This window comes from Patella vulgata, chromosome 1, assembly GCF_932274485.2.
Source record: "Patella vulgata chromosome 1, xgPatVulg1.2, whole genome shotgun sequence".
NCBI lineage: Eukaryota > Metazoa > Mollusca > Gastropoda > Patellidae > Patella > Patella vulgata.
In genome coordinates this window covers 3,897,227-3,915,582 of record NC_065879.2, presented here as the reverse complement: position 1 = coordinate 3,915,582, position 18,356 = coordinate 3,897,227, and the positions used below count along the sequence as shown (strand labels likewise).

General features: G+C 40.6%; 1 protein-coding gene and 1 pseudogene across 1 annotated transcript in view; both read right to left on the bottom strand.

Annotated features, from left to right (window-relative positions):
- The window catches only part of LOC130010545 (alpha-(1,3)-fucosyltransferase C-like), a 38,968-nt gene extending 35,764 nt beyond the window's left edge, over positions 1-3,204 (bottom strand). Inside the window, exon 1 of the mRNA XM_056102564.1 lies at positions 3,103-3,204. The gene's annotated coding sequence lies outside the window, so the exon portion shown is untranslated. The remainder of the gene's footprint in view (positions 1-3,102) is intronic.
- A 2,527-nt stretch (positions 3,205-5,731) lies between these two features.
- On the bottom strand, positions 5,732-16,520 carry LOC126814055 (kyphoscoliosis peptidase-like; annotated as a pseudogene).
- Positions 16,521-18,356: the final 1,836 nt, after the last annotated feature.

The following is an 18,356-nucleotide window of genomic DNA, read 5'->3' as shown; positions in this document are numbered from 1 at the left end:
AATCAATTTCAAACCAATCAGATGATAAATGTAGTCTGTAGAGTGTTCACAAGCAATTGTGGACGGACGGACGGACGGGGGCGACGGCAATATATGACTACATTTCCATGTGGACGTATAAAAAGAACATCACCCGACCATGCATTGACCGAGAAAGTGAATTTGGTTTTTCGTCCAATCCGAACGACTAGACAGCTGTTCTTCTCAGACCCTCAGTCTTGCACCAATGACAAAGGGAAACCACACCGGAAAATAAAGATGAACTTTCTCGGCTAATGCAGGGATCGAACACCCGACCCCCAGACTAGCGAGCCAGCGTCTTACCCACTTAACCACCCCTATTTAAATGAGACTTATTTATAGATTCGATATTACATATATGACTAATATTGAGATTTTATCAGAGCGTGACCGTTCGTTTCCCAAGATTTAGGCCGTCTGAGTGACTAATTAACAACAAATATATTTTGCTTTGTAGTTTGAATATATTTTTCAATCAATGATTATGTATTCGGGCTCTAAAATGTCATGGGAATATAGCTTTAATTTCTAATGACACACCAGATTTTCCCTGGTTTTCAAAAACAGAATTTTTGATATGTCCAGTACCACTGGGCTTTTTTGTTGTGTTGTCTCTGTGGTCGTTTATTAAAGCCGGTTAGCATCAATGTTCCTCGTTCTCAATAAAGTGTATATAGCTTTTGATGGCTGCTCTGCAAGACTGGGTGAGAATTACGCTCAACGCCCTCTTTTATAACCCCTAAATACTTTACGTCATAGACAAAAGTTAGAGTTAATTTCCCTTCTCAAATGTGAAATATTGAACACCCCCATACCCCTAAGACCGAGAGGAGAACATTGCCTTATTTGGTCTACCAACGCATTTCATAAGAAGATAGTATTTGATGGATATTTTGACAATGGAATGGATATAACAAGTGCTTTTACCAAATTATCACTCGTTTTTATATACAGTGCCAGACTGGGCCCACCTGTCCACCTGTCCACCTGTCCGTGACAGGTGGGCCTAAGCTCATTAAAAAAAAGTGGGCCTAAGCCTATAAAGAAAAAAGAAAAAAGAGAAAGAAAAGAGAAAAAAGAAAGAAAGGAGAGGGGGGGGGAGAAAAGAAAGGGAAGGAGAGGACAGGAGACAGGACAGGAGAAAGAAGAGATAGGAAAAAAATGACAACACAAAAAAAGAAGTGTACTAGAATTCTCAAATACATCTAATGATAGTGCTCTTAGGTCATTCTGTTATCTAATTGTATCAGGAAATCAAATATTTGCCTTTTTCTGCTTTGGTCTGAAATGTGTTTGCGGTTGTCAATTTTAAAAATTTTCCTGGGGGGGGGGGGGAGAAAGCCCCTAAGACACCCTCGGACCACTTGTGACACGCCGGGTACTTGTGTGGGCCTTGGTCAATGACCTGACAGGTGGGCCGCCGGCACTGTTTATATATAAATCTGTCACTCAGTTTAAACATACATTATGCAAGAGCTAAATCTGCCTATTTCAGGTCTTTCTTTAGACCTGAAATGTTATCTAAATTATTAATTAGACATTAATTAACTTATCCAGACCATAATCAAATCTCGATGGCATCGGATTTCTCCGATATTAAATAGATTAGAACAGTTCAGCCATATTTTGATTTAAGCTAACCATGGAAGAGCGAGACTTAGCTTCTAACAACCAGTACGGTGGATGAAATTATTGCACACGTCTTGTCAAACCTTCAAAGGCTAATATCTTCGCTCGCAATAAAGTAATTTGAATGAAATTTTCAAATTATTCATTTTAAGTTATTTTTTTTTCGAACTATTATAGCAAGAATGGCTAGCTCTTTATCTAAATCTTACATAATGTATCTTACGTGCGTGAGATATGACTTCTATACAATGTGTGAATCTAAAGATACAATATAATATGGTCACAAAGACCCAAATCTACCCGATCTAACAATGCGCGAGAATTCAATAAGATATAGAAATAAAATTGAACAATGTGTTTTCTATTTATGGCTTGCGTGATATGTTATATACCTAAGTAGTTTGAATATAACAATCAGCAGTAGTTTCGTATTTAGCATTTTGACTATAATCTTAAACTAACTATAAACATACTTATGAAAAACAGCTACTGATTTATTTAGGCGACGTTTCGAAGAGTATTCTCTCAACGTTTTCAAGCTAATACAATATAAAAAAATTTGCAGCAACATATATAGACAAAATTACAATGACAAGGTTTTATCGTGTTTTTGTTGACAATCTGTGACGCCGGAGGCGCGATAGGGAGAGTGTGGGAGGGTTACCATCCCACTGGGGGGGGGGGGACACCCCCATAAAAATTTTTTTTTAAAGTTTTGGTCTTCTGTAAAGTAAAACATCACACCAACATATTGGGAATCGTAACTAATCCTAATAATTGTTGTAAATAAATAGGAGTTAGGGCCTACTATGTAAATTTTGCGGGGTCCAAGTATATTCAGACCCCCCCCCCCCCCGAAAAACAATGGGCCCATGTTGACGCCCATGATGGTTTCAACCTTGTTATTGTAATTTTGTCTATATATGTTGCTTCAAATTTTGTTATATTGTATTAGCTTGAAAGCGTTGAGAGAATACTCTTCGAAACGTCACCTAAATAAATCAGTTGTTGTTTTTCATACGTATGTTTATAGTTTATTTATCTGCCCAGTTACTATATACTATATGCCCCTTAAAGAATATTATCTTAGACTTGCTTAAACATACATTATGCAAGAGCATAATTGATCCATATGTTAATCCGGAAATGATCTCTCTCTCTCTATCTCTCTCTCTCGTGTACACGTTAGCGTATATCATAGATAATACCGTATTATCTATGCGTATATGTAATAGAATCCCTAACAGATGTAATTTGATGAAAAATATAGCTCGAAACATTGCTGTCCAAAATTCCCCTCATATCACAATGTATATATATGCCAACAGTAGGATGTAAACAGGTCCCGCATTTCATTTTTGCGGATCTTCTTGAAATGTCTCGTAATGTTAATTATATGTGGAAGTGGTGAAATTAAATATTCATAGCTAATTTAAACAACGATAATCTTACCTCTACTTATGCTTGCGCACAATGCACTCCCTCCGTCATTCTTCGTCGTTTGTTACGTTAAGCGAGCACAGGTTTTGGTAGGTGTCATATCGAAGAATAGCTAAATCTATTTGTTAAGGCCAGCCCTATTTTTGTCAAGGTCGCTGAGATATAAATAAGGTTAAGGTAGGGCACGTGATTGTTGGCGAGATTGTACGTTAGGGTTAGGGTAATCATTGGGGCTAGGTCCAGGGTTAGGGTTGGGATTAGCTCTAGCCCTGTTTACATTTTGTGACCTAAGACGAAAAATTGAGCTGGCCTTATCATTTAGCAATGGCCGTCGTATCGAGAATAGCTTGTTCAATAGAGTACACAGAGCGGAACTAATGTTAAACACCTCTTATCTTATTACATACTTGTCTGGTTTGACTGGCCGAATAATCACGCTTCACTCATATGCAAATCCCGCGTTCCATTTTATGTAAGCTATCCATTAGACCAGGACCAAGAATTAATTCGACGATTTACACCGGACTTTTGAAGAATTATGCGTTGTTTTGTAACGCCAATTAGTAGTGCTAAAGTTTGTTTACAACCTGTAACTATGTTCAGGGGCGTACATAACGATTTTGTTTGGGGGGGTGTTTAGCCAAAATGCGACCGACTGATGCACATACCCCCAGTACGAGTGACGCACTCAGGAGCCGCGCGCCACAGGTGCGAGTTTTCTAGGGGTCATGTGCAATGGCGGATCAAGATGCTGGGAATAGGGGGTGGGTGGGGGTGGTTCCAAATCTAGGGCGCCATCCACAATCCCACTCCACAATAATGTCAACAAAATACTGGCTATAACATTAAGCGTCCCAGTAGAACATAGATAGTATTGTATAATTATATAGTTGTTCGCCGGTCGTTGTCTCGCCGAAAAGCAGTTTTATTTAAGTTGACATAAAGTTTATGTCATATATGATGATTGTGCCTATAACACTGAGCAACCTGGGAAACTTTTAAAAAATTGAGTCAATATCCTAGCATTTGAGGTCATTGCTGGGAGAAAGTCTTGCGGACGAGAGGACCAGAAATGTGAGCCAATGGGACAGAATCTCGAGATCTGCCCCTGTCAATTCCGCCTGTTTTGCAAGAGTTGACATAACATTTGTGGATCGGACGCCCCACGACCCACACACCAGTGTAAGTGGGCAGTTCACTATAAGCGTGAATATGATAGTGCTGAGACAGTATAGGAACACAGAGGAATAGAAGAATGATGTTATAACGGAATCGAGCGCCGCAGGCTCGAAAAAATTTCAGATATGTAACCGAGCTTTTAATTTTTCGGGACTGGGGCTGAAAATTTTAGTCAATGTCATGGCAAATGGAACCAAATTCTGGCTAACGAGAGGTTAAGAAATGAGACAGAATATTGTGGCTAGTCTGAGACCGACTGCGGTGAGTACTTTTTTGAGACCGACTATTTTTTTGCCATGGGGAAAAACATTTCATAGAACAACATACTCACAACAGAATAAGAGTAACAAACATTTTTTCAAACATGACAAGCAGACATGGTTATTTTATATTATAGTTTTGTGTGACGTATGCAATTTAGGCTCACGGATTCACACAAATACATAGTATTTGGGATCTATTCTGGCATTGTTTGTTTACCTCATTAATTCATTAAGTCGCCGATGCATAATTTTGAGACCGACTGCAGTGATTGCACTTATTTTGAGACCGACTATTTTTCTCCCTGGGGGAAATTTTGTTCATAGACCAACATATTCACAACAGAATAGGAGTGAAACACAACATTTTTTCAAACATGATAAGTTGACAAAGTTTTTTTATACTAAAGTTTTACGTGAGTAGCGTGACGTATGCAGTAAGCACTTATTTTGATACCGACTGCTCTTATTTTGCGACCGACTGCACTGATATTGCGACCGACTATTTTTCTTCCTGCCCCCCCCCCCCCACCCCACACACATTTACGCCCCTGACTATGTTTAATATTACATATAAAGATACGTTATGTAAGATTTAGATAAAGAGCTGACCCTTCTTTCTATAACCGGGGATTCGAAACCACGCCAGTTGACTCAATGTCATGACAGACTTTATGATACAGTGCGGAAGTGTCTAGTCGTTCGGGACGAAAACCTGAGGTCCCGTGTACACATTGACGTGCACGTAAAAGATCCCTTGGCAGTTGGAATTCGATATAAGAGTAGGCCGTAGCGCCGCTGCCCGGGCAAAATTGCCCTCATAGCACACTGTATGGCATATGCCCGTCGTCATTAGCCCAGTTTAGGAGCAGAACAGTAGGATGTTAAACCCCATTTCATTTCATTTCATTTTTTGTTATGCATACGATAAACTTAACTTAGATTTACATAATCTATTGATGTTCATGTCAAATGTCTGATAGAAGTTGCCGATATAATTATTCTGATTCTGTAATGCACTACGGTGACAGTCACAGAGGCTATGATGTCGCCTGCATAATTTAGGGCTGAAATATTATGAACATTTTCAGTTGTAAATATTCCAATATAATCATAGTTTTGTTTATTCAACATTCGGCCATCCAACCCCCTGGAAACAATGTGAAAAAGCAACGGGCATATCATGCAGCCCCAAAGGTTGTCTATGCTGCAGTATTGTATCTGTTTGAAAACAGGATTTTAGTTGCGCTTACATTATTTGTCAATAAAATATATTTTAGATGGCTGTCTGAGATACAATCAAATACTTTCCAAAGGTCAAAGGTCAAAGTATATAAACTAGGAATGATCTTTTATTTACAAGCTAGAATTTCTAGTGTGACATTTTGCAACATGGTCCTCCAAACTACAGTCTGCGACCAGTATAAAATGGATGAGCGGACAGCGGAACTAGGGCCTATACTCGAATTCCATCTTTCAAGGGGTATTTTACGTGCACGTCAGTGCTTTCAGATCCAAACGACTAGGCTAGGACCTCCACCCCCACCCCCTGTACCACTGACAAGGGGAACCATAATCTTATTCTCTTAGCCACCGCGGCTTCCGTAAATGTAGGCTTCATCTATTATTCATGTTTCCATGCGTGTGTCCCTTTCTCATCAGTATGGGGGAGACGCGGTGAATCAGTGAGTAAGACTCAAGCTCAGTTATCAGGAGGTCAGGGGTTCTATTCACGAGTTGACCGAGACAGTTCTCAGGGATTTTCTGGCGTGGTTTCCCGTTTTCTGTGTAGCAGGACGGAGGGTCCGATAAGGACATTGTCTAGTGGTTCGGATGGTACGAAAACTAGTCTAAACAAATTTACTCAATAAACTGAACAACAGGCAAGGGCCTATATAAGTTCCACCAAAACAGTATTTCTAGATATATAATAGCTGTAAACCTTTATTTTAGATACGATTTAAGGCTAGATTTCTAACAAATATTTGAACTGAAACAAAGTGTCTATGATTGTAATTTTCTCATTAAAATAGATATGGCAGAAACTACATAATAATTTAATGGGGGTGACGATTGTAATGTAGAGAAAAAAAAATGAAATGGGGTTTAATGTCTTACTGTTCCGGTGGGGGGGGGGGGGTGGATGGCCGAATGGATAACATTCTGCAGTTAACAGCTGTAATAAAGGCCGATTTCAATAAAAAAAAATTCTAAATTGATTATAGCTTCTGATTCAGACTCTAGCTCATGTTAGTCCAGAAACCCTTGGGTCTGTAGGTTGGCAGACATAACCCTAGCGGCTGTTGCGTACTGCGGCTTAACCGAAATATCTGAGCTCGAACGTAGAAATTAAGATAAATCCACTTGAAATTAGAGATGTGGTTTAGAAGGGGCAGCCCTGGCAATTTTCGTGGCGCTGTGTTAAAAATTGTGCTGATGCGGGTATGGAATTTTAGCTACTTAATAGATGAACTGGCCTTAGCGTCTGTGTAGATGCACTGTTTCCCCCATAGGAAACTGTATAGCGTACGGCTGTCTCCATTAGTCTAGTCCAGGACTTTTTCATATAAGATGATCTCATAGTAAATGTAGACGAGATAAGTTGTGGTCTGATATCTAATAAATCATACTAGAGTTATGTCCCGTCCATGCGGCAAACAGCTAGCCAAACTGATCCGCAGTAAAATATTCGCTTGGCTTTTTTTCGCATTACCGCTAGGCAACAGATTGTCGGGGAGTGTGAAAATTCGATTTTGTCACATAAAAAGGTTAAACAATTTCCCATTCGGTCATTCGTTGGCTGTACTCAATGTGTACATTTCATTTACATAGCCGAAAAATCGATCACAGATCGATGAACAATCTGATATCACGTAGAAAGGCTTATTGATTTAATTATTTAACCACATGTTACTTTAATACGTTTGATGTGTTTACATTATATACCTATAAATATATGTCTAAATTGTTAATTTAGTTTCATCTGAAATATAGCTATAAATAATGTCATAAACATAAAAAATAAATATGTATTGTTAAACAGCACATTTGATCACTTTGGATTAGAATAGACGTTGATGTTCTGTCAATTTTATGGGGGGTGAATGGCCGAATGGTTAGCACTTGCGCGCTGTATCATACGGTCTGTCATTGAGTCAACTGGCGGGGTTTCGATTCCCCGGTTGTGCGTGACAAGGAGTAGGGTCGCCTGTCCAACCTCGTGGGTTTTCTCCGGGTCCTCCGGTTTCCTCCCACTGCTAAAGACGTCTACGCGCAAGCGAATTATTGAAATAAAATTGAACCATATGTTAGTTCCAAAATGACCTAGTTTGTGTAGAATGGGCGTTAAACCTCATCTATCTCTCTCTCTCTCTCTCTCTCTCTCTCTTCTCTTACACACACACTCCCTCTCTCTCTCTCTCTCCCTCTCTCTCTTCTCTCACACACACACTCCCTCTCTCTCTCTCTCTCTCTCGCTCTCAAGTTTTTAAGAATTTGTTTAACACTTTGAATGGCTCAGTTGGGGAACAAAACAAACACGGCTGTGGTTGAGTTTCTGCGATTTTATTACATCATTGCGGATACTGCATTAAAACTTGTTGTAGACTGTCAGTAACTTATATCAATGGGTGGTTGTTTATTAAGGATCGCAACTGTCGAGACGATAAAGGAAATGAATAAATCACAATTAAAGATACATTATGTAAGATTTAGATAAAGAGCTAGCCATTCTTGCTATAATAGTTCGAAAATAGATAATGTAAAATGAATAATTTGAAACTTTTATTCAAATTACACTATTGCGAGCGAAGATATTTTGCCTTTTAATGGTTTGACAAGAAGTGTGCAATAATTTCAACCACCAAACTAGTTGTTCGAAGCTAAGTCTCGCTCCTCCATTTTTAAATTAAATCAGAATATGACTGAACCATTCTAATCTATTTAATATCGGAGAAATCCTTTGCAATCGAGAGTTGATTATGGCCTGGATCAGTTAATTCATATCTAATTAATAATTTAGATAACATTTCAGACCTAAAGAAAGACCTGCAATAGGCAGATTTAGCTCTTCAACAATGTATGTTTAAAGGACAATATTGGTGTCTGTCATTATTACACATGTGATAGAACTGGTTAAATACATTCCAAATATAATTTTAACACAGAGATCATTGCTACGGGAGACAGCCAATTCTTTTTTTTGAATTGTCAGATATCCACTCATCGTCTCATATAACAACTTTTCATCTTCAACGGAATTATCAGTGAAATGAAATTCGATCGTCTGTCTGTTACCGCTCGTTACTTCAGCCAGTTATATAGAAGGACAACTCATGTTTGTCATGTTTGACGTCACTTCCCGTTTCTTCACGTGCTTGTAGCAATGATCTCTGTGTTAAAATTATATTTGGGATGTATTTAACGAGCTCTATCACATATTTCATAATGACTGACACCAATATTGTCCTTTAATGAAACAAAAACAACCTGTACGTATCGTTTAGTGATGAAGATGACATGGTCCTTGTTTAAATCAGTTTATGTTACCACTTTAAATTCATATAAACATTGAAACTGTGATCCACATTGTCCATCAGAGCCATATATTCTAACCACGGGTTCCGTATCACTGGTAAACAAACTTCCTTCCCACGTGTTATTGTTTATTTTACTCATTGGACTTGTCTCGATAACAACTTCTTTAAGTGCCGACGATACAAGACGGAATTTGATTTCTTTATCAGAGGGTAAAAATCGATACAAAGGCTCCATTAGCATGCAATTAAAATCGGCGGCACCGGGGTAGTAAATTGGGAATGGGAGACAATTCTCAGCTTCTTTAGTACATCTGACCAAAAAATGTCCAATACAGTCAAATTTACCTTCTACGTCACCAGGTTTTTGTGCAAACAAATTTAATTCGTAATAGCCAACATGGGGTAAACGTGCACTAATTTTCATCGCGGAGGCAGTGTAAGAACAGAACACGTATTCCTCCATATCTCTGGAACTTTCGGCTGATCGTAACTGCATAAGTGTGATGACTTCGCTGCATAAATTAAGACTTAGACTCAGATTACCATCATTAGATTCAAATGCCGTGTGATCAAATGTATCCTCCATAAATCCGTACTCAACGATCTCTGGTTTGGCGCCCCAAACACCGAATCGATCTGGGTATGGGAATGTGTCAGCCCCAACCTCGTCACAACGTATACAGAACTCTGCTACTAAATCGAAACTAGGCGTACTGGCCTGCCACGGAAGGGCGTATATCTCCAGTATGAATCTAGTTTCTGACGCTGGTCGCACGTGGATATTAAAGGTTTCCGAGTCAACTTTTTCACACATAACAAAATTGTCAACACTTTTTTTTGTCTTTTTCTCTCGCAGATGACATGCTATGTCCCTGACTGTATCCGGTGGGGCTCTTAAAGTGATGTCCCCACTTTTGACGACTTTGAACAGATATTTTGTATGTGATAATTTAATGCCATGAAACAGAGCACCCGGTTCAACTTTGGCCATTTTATTGAATTCGTCGACATTGATGGGCTTGGACAGCAGTTGGTACTTCTCATTAACTACGATCGCTTTGTCCTTTTTTGGAAAGTGCGAAAGTATGAATCTGTCGGGTTCGGGGAGAAAAAAGAACTCTTGATAGAAGCATTCAAACTCTCTGTTGCTGTTGACATGGCCGCTACCCCAAGTACAATCTATGGGCCACCAGTTCTTTTCGATCTGCACCAGGTTCCAACTATGGGTTGTTCTGTTCTTTAGTGTGTACAAGACATCTGGGTTGTAGCCGTAACCTTTAGCAAAACCAGTCATCCTAACACAAGGTATCTCTGCTGACCTGGAATAGAACGTTCGTTATCAACCGAATTTTATATAATAAAATAACAGTACATCATCATATAACCTGTGTGAACTCAGGTGTGTTTTCCTAAATCAAAACGCGCCTGTCAAACCTCGTGGGTTTTCTCCGGGTTCTCCGGTTTCATCCCACTGCTAAAGACCCCTACGCGCAAGCGAATTATTAAAATAAAATTGAACCATATGTTAGTCCCGAAATGACCTAGTTTGTGTCGAATCGGGGAATCGAAACCAGGCCATTTGACTCAATGACAGACCTTATGATATAGCGCGCACGTGCTAACCATTCGGCAATCCAAACCCCCACCTCTAATACACGTATGCCTGTAGGTTACTATTGCACATGGGGGTTGGATGGCCGAATGGTTAGCGCGTGCGCGTTGCATCATAAGGTCTGTCATTGAGTCAACTGGAGTGGTTTCGATTCCCCGGTTGTACGTGACAAGGAGTAAGGACGCCTGTCCATCTCGCGGGTTTTCTACGGGTCCTCCGACTGCATAAAACCCAAATGAAATTGGACTATATGTTAGTCTCGAAATGACCTGGTTGTGTCTAGTTGACGTTAAACCCCATCTCTGTAAAGAGCGCTGTAAAGGGGGCTAACATTCACCCACCATTCGACCATTATCACGCACAATATCCCGGATTCGAATCTCAGCGAAGGCCGAGAAGAATCATCTGGGTTGTCGAACCGTGTTTCCATCAGTCACAATCTGTACATGTGAGTCTTTTGTGGGAAATAATTATGTCTAGTCGTTCGGATGGAGCAAAAATAACCATCATACGTTAATCTCAGAATGGAAAAAGTACTGTTTTAATCCTTGAGAGCTATTTAGCAATTGATTTATGATATAATATTAGAACACTTAGTATGGATACAATCACTTGCTTTATTATACTGCAACGTTTCAACAACATTTCACAAGTCATTTTCAAGCAAATACCTATTATACAAATGAGACATTAGGTATTGTGTTGACCAGAAATTAAACTCGTCTTCATTTCCGTTTCTGTAAAAGTTAACGTGAAAAAGTCGCATGAACGTTCTTTTTCGTGCAAGAAAATGTTATACGTGTAGGATAAAGTACGAGACTGAGGTTATGCTGGGGAAAGAAAGACTGAAGAAAATAACCCGAGAAAAAGAAAAACCGAGGCCGGCAAGCCGAGGTTTTTCTGTTGAGGGTTTTTTCTGAAGTCTTTCTTTCCCAGCATAACCGATGTCGAGGACTTTATCTCGCTTATAAACCGCCTATGTTTACATGTACGCAAGATGAGACTATCCCAGAAAAAACCTTATATCATGTTTTCTTATGGAAAAAAAACCTACCCTGGAAGAATAACCCCGTACAGGTTTAAAGAAAAACGTTCAGGAGAATAACCCCAAATTCCCCTGTATATATACAGACCGCAAGTTATTCCGGGTATAGAATATACCCCAAAGATCAAAGAGATTTACCGTTACAAGTTTATAAATGCTATATACATACCGACACATTTCTGAGAAGAGTTGACTATAATGGTCACAGACACCTCGTCCATCTTGTAGAACTTGAGCACCATCTCTATTCGGTATTATACCACTGAAGAAGCTCTGTGTATCATAGCTGAAATTACATATAAAACAACCAGTGCATTGGAGTTTGTGGATTTACCGTTACACGGGGAGAGGGGGGTGGGGGAGAGGGAGTACTTTCGAAGGGGTGGGTGAAAAGAATTCATTATATTTAAACCACTGGTGAGTTGTAGTGTCTTTAGGACCCAGAAATATCTTCTACTCAGGGAAATTGCCGTTATACGACTGCTCGAGGCGGTACTTTTGATTGAAGGGTGGATAAAAAGAAGAAATGCATTACGCCATCACACTATCAACAAGAGAAAATCAGGTCGCTAACCCCATTAACCTCTGTATGTTAAGTATTTTGTGAGAATAAATATGTTTTGTTTTTGTAATTGATAACTGTATGTAAATTGTGATTATTATTATAAACAATGTATCTATATGTCTGTAAATAATTTATTACGGGAAATGGATTTATATAAGCTCCGGATTGTTTTCAGATCCAAAAATTAAATATTGCATATGTATAATATGTAAATATTGAATAAATATTGTTAGAAAAAAACAAGAACAATTGCATTTAAATCACCAGACTGGTGACTTCTTGTGTCTGTTGGTCTCAGGAGCCACGGTGGCTAGTTGGTTAAGATGCTGGTTCGCTAGCCTGGAGGTCGGGTGTTCGATCCCTGCATTGGTCGAGAAAGTTCATCAGGATTTTCCGGCGTGGTTTCCCCTTGTCAGTGATGCAGGACAGAGGGCCTGACAAGGACAGCTGTCTAGTCGTTCGGATGGGACGAAAAACCGAGGTCCCGTGTACACATTGGCGTGCACGTAAAAGATCCCTTGGCAGTTGGAATTCGATATAAGAGTAGGCCGTAGCGCCGCTGCCCGGGCAAAATTTCCCTCATAGCACACTGTATGGCGTATGCCCGTCTTCATTAGCCCAGTATAGGAGCAGAACAGTAGGACGTTAAACCCCATTTCATTTCATTTCATTTTCTAACCTGGAGCTTGGGCTTCTATTATCCAGGTACAAAGTATTGCCTGAGTGTCGTGCGTTACGTAAGGTAGGTTTAATCTTTCTTGAACCCCTGGTGTCACTTCTAAGTAGCATTTTACTTTTATTTTTAGTATTGACGTCTCCCAACGAAGCCAATAATTCAGTATGTTCCTGCAGCAACGACTGCGAGTTTTACAACATCTTGACGTTGCTAGATTACTTTACAATTCCCAAACTTATAGCTACGTTATCTGCAAAGACGTGAACAGTTGCGTCCAATCAGTGGTTGCAACATAACGACACAGAAACCTCGACATTGAACGAACCTTGAACTTTGCAACTCGATTATCATAGGTAGACATTTTAGCTTGAAAACGCGGGACTTGGCATTCGTGAGGATCAAGGAATATGCAGGGTATTACGTGAAGAACTCACCCTAACGGAACATTTCATTGGCTAATCCCTTACTTCAACCAGAAAACTGGTAATATAGCAACTCTTCCAGATTCTCGTGTAGGGTAAATGAAATTTTTAACTATAAAAAACGAAACGAAATAGGATCTGTGTTTTAACCAGATTGTTACTAATATTCTTTAGTTTTTATCAATCAAGGCGTGGGGTATATTTCTCTTTACATGTGTCCTGTCTCCGATACACAAAGAAATATACACCTGCTTGTCTTTAAAAAATGCTACGATTTCTTACCTGATATTGTTAGTTATCCATATGTAAAAAGCTCTGATTTTGTCCAAATCATTTTTGGCTGGTTTACTTAAATGATAAGCTAAATCTTCGGGTGATCTCGTCACCAGTTTTGGAGCCTGTAAAATGACATAACATAATGATAAATGATGCTTTATGTAAGAACTATATCAGCCCATTGTAGATCTTTTTTCTGCTTCAAATGTTATATAAAACTATTATGTGTAGTTTAATGGTCGAGGGCGGGGCATTAAGTATATACAGATATTGTACGAGTGAGTTAGCACGAGGGCTATATCTATATATATTACTCAATGTGTTGAAACCGACCATTAAACTACTTAAAATACAGACACTATCCCGCACGTGCATTTCAATGAAATACGTCAAGCGGGTCCAATATTTCAAATAGTATAAATAGTGCTTGGCACATTGCCCGTACGATTATTTTATAAATGGTACGTCAACATCAAAGGATGACGTCACATCTGTATTTTAGTTAGACATAATTCACATAACTCTACGGACCACCGGATGGCTGACATATTAATCGAGGCTATTTACGCTATGTGTCAAAAAGAGAGATAGTGAGAGAGAAATAGAGTATGACGTCAACTCGACACATACTAGGTCATTTCGGGACTAACATATGGCTCAATTTTATTTCAATAATTCGCTTGCGCGTAGGGGTCTTTAGCAGTGGGAGGAAACCGGAGGACCCGGAGAAAACCCACGAGGCATCCCTACTCCTTGTCACGTGCAACCGGGGAATCGAAACCCCGCCAATTGACTCAATGACAGGTCGTATGATACAGCCATCCACCCCCCCCCCCACCTCCATGTATTGTCAAAACGTTAAAATTTATAACTTCGGTCATTGAATAAAATAATTTGACTGAAATTGTCAATATGTTTATTTTTCATTATCTATTGTTTAAAAACTGTTATTTGCAACGAGAACGACGTTGGGCCTGTTTCATGAAATTTTAACTAAGATAAAATCTAGATTTTAGTAATTTGATTGGATAATATTAGATTGATTTTAGTGCTTAGCTAATCAAAATTGAAGTATCTACTAAAATTTGGATTTTATCTATAGGCCCCAGGTCTTTATCTAATGCATATTTAAGAAATAATCTTTTATGGAGGAAAGTCTGAACCATAAAGTGGAGGGGCGGGGGCGGGGGGGGGGGGGGTGGCCGAGTGGTTAGCGTGTGCGCGTTGCATCATAAGGTGAATCAACTGACGTGGTTTCGATTCCCCGGTTGTATGCGACAAGGAGTAGGGTAGCCTGTTCAACTTGTGGGGTTTTCATCGGGTCCTACGGTTTCCTCCAAATGCTAAAAACCCCTACGCGCGGGCGGATTATTGAAGTAAAATTGAACCATATGTTATTCCCGAAATGACCTACTTTATGTCAAGTGGACGTTAAGCCCATTTCTCCCTCTCTCTAAACCATGAACTATTCTTTAAACAACCAAATGCTTTTATACCTGACAATTGACTCTTATCGATATTGTGCAATATACAATGGGGTTTAACGTCCTACTGTTCTGCTCCGACTGGGCTAATGAAGACGCCATACAGTGTGCTATGAGGGAAATTTTGCCCGGGCAGCGGCACTTTGGCCTACTCTTATATCGAATTCCAACTGTCAAGGGATCTTTTACGTTCATGACAATGCATACACGGGACGCCTTGGTTTTTTGTCCCATCCGAACGACTAGACAGCTGTCCTTATCAGACCCCCTTCGTCCTGTATCACTGACAAGGGGAAACCACGTCCGAAAATCCCGATGAACCATCTCGGCCAATACAGGGATCGAACACCCGACCTCCAGACTAGCGAGTCAGCGCCTTACCCACTTAGCCACCTAGGCTCCCCGAGAGAAAATAACAATTTTCCCCAAATAAGATCGTGATTGTAATTTTTATATTGTACTAGAAGAATGCCCGGCTTCGCTCGGGGGTCATAACCCCGAAATCGGGAGTGGTAGACTAACGCCACTTGGCCTATGTTACTCCCCGGTCCGAGCTACCCCTATACCCCAAATTTCAGACTCGGGGCAGACCTAGTGTAGCCGCCAACCCCGAACAGACAGACAGACAGACAAACGACAGTCACACATATTAGTATACTAGCAGGATACCCGGCTTCGCTCCGGGGTCATAACTCCGAAACCGGAAGTGGTAGACTAACGCCACCTGGCCTATGTTACTCCCCGGTCCGAGCTACCGCTATACCCCAAATTTCAGACTCGGGGCAGACCTAGTGTAGCCGCCAACCCCGAACAGACCGGCTTCGCTCGGGGGTCATGACTCCGAAACCGGAAGTGGTAGACTAACGCCACCTGGCCTATGTTACTCCCCGGTCCGAGCTACCCCTATACCTCAAATTTCAGACTCGGGGCAGACCTAGTGTAGCCGCCAACCCCGAACAGACAGACAGATACCTGGGTTCGCTCGGGGGTCATGACTCCGAAACCGGAAGTGGTAGACTAACACCACCTAGCCTATGCTACTCCCCGGTCCGAGCTACCCCTATACCCCAAATTTCAGACTCGGGGCAGACCTAGTGTAGCCGCCAACCCCGAACAGACCGGCTTCGCTCGGGGGTCATGACTCCGAAACCGGAAGTGGTAGACTAACGCCACCTGGCCTATGTTACTCCCCGGTCCGAGCTACCCCTATACCCCAAATTCAGACTCGGGGCACACCTAGTGTAGCCGCCAACCCCGAACAGACAGACAGACAAACGACAGTCACAAATATATATATAATAATAATAGATAGAACAGATAAAAAAAGAATTGTATCTTACCGACAAGGCATATACATCGATGGTAGCAAACATGTTGATGTCTGGTACGAGTTGAGTTCTTTTAATATTAGGAGGTTTAAATGCCACCGCGTTTGGTAAAACCTCTTCCGGTTCCTCTTTCCTGCCACCTTCCGTATCCAAAGATTCGACAGAGATATTATCACCAGAATGACCACTCCGGTCAGTGTTTTGTTGTTTTCTGGGTGTGATATAACTGGGGACGGGGCTCAAAATGGTGTCATGTTCCCGATGATCAGGCAATGAAATCTTTATAGACGGGATTTTTGGCATCCCATTTTCCGCCTGCGACGTTTCCACGGACCAAACTTTTTGGGTATCCTTTTCCATGGATGTTCCGCTTCCCATCCTTATATCCTTATAACTAACCCTAAAAAATATCCAGTGTATATTTCAGGTTACATTCAAAATATATTAAATTTATTAGAAATGAAATGAAATGGGGTTTAACGTCTTGCCGTTCTTCTTCGACTGGGTTAATGAAGACAGGCATACGCCATACAGTGTGCTATGAGTAATATTTTGCCCGGGCAGCGCCACTATTGCCTAGTCTTATATCGAATTCCAACTGCCAAGGGATTTTTTACGTGCACGCCAATGTATACACGGGTCCTGCGCCACTGACAAGGGGAAACCACGTCGGAAAATCAAAGCAGGGATCGAACACGCGACCTCCAGGCTAGCTAGCCAGCGTCTTACCCACTTAGCCACCGTGGCTTGCCAATAGGGTTTAACGTCAGAGTGTTCTGTTTCGTACGGACCAAGAAAACTGGGCATACTCGGTGCAAAGTGTGCCATGAGCGACATTTTGCCCACATATGGGCGCTGCCGACTTCTCTTATTTTGCACATCCACTGTCAAGGTTTTTTTTTTACGTCACGGGATTCTGTTCCTTGGATTTATCCGAAAAGCATAGGGAATGAAATGGTTAGAGTGAAAAGAATTATCATGAATTCCTTACCACAGCCTTCGATGTACTGTCAAAATCTCGTATTTAACTTAAAAAAAAAAACTACTTCAGCTATCCATGAGTATGACAATCTCCATTTAAAAATACATTCCTAATCTTTCCAGTATCGTTGGTGTTACTATATGTGTGGTCAAGGGGATATTAAAAATATTGTCCGCGTAATGACACGATGTCTACGTTCTAATCAGTCCTTAGCAACGACTCCAAACACCTTCTGGTTTCATTGTATACGATGACGTAATTTGATATCATTGTTAATGATGTAATAAAAGTGTTGTGGCTTATTATTGTAAATCTAACTAGCGCGAACAACACGAACCATTAATCTGTAGTCATGATTAATGAAATGGCTAATTAGATTATAGGATTTATCAATGGACCCAACAACATGATTTGTTCAAGCTAAATGCATCTCAATGGACTATTAATCTAGATCGTCTGGTTAATTAAAATACGATGATGAATCTGTTATATAATTGTGACACTGTTTAACGTGGTTATTTGCCATGACAGTGGCACTGATTGAACTTTCAAACCGTTTTGCCCGAGAATATTTCCTACAAGACTATTCTTGGAGATTCCCTGTTTGGGTGTGTGGGTTTGTGTGTGTGTGTGTGGGTGGGGGGGTGCGTATCCTCCGCTGACCTTGAACCAAACATTGTTATCTGTATAAAAAATGCTAAATTGATATCTATTCTCTTCAGATGGGACGAAAAACCGAACAAGATCCCCCCCCCCATACCACACTGGATGGATTACCCTTGTCTTCATTATCCCAGTCGGAGTAGAACAGGAAGATGTTAAACCCATTTCATTTATCCAATACTGCGTTGTCATCTGGGCAATTCGGGGGGGGGGGGGCGAATGGTTAGCGCGTGCGC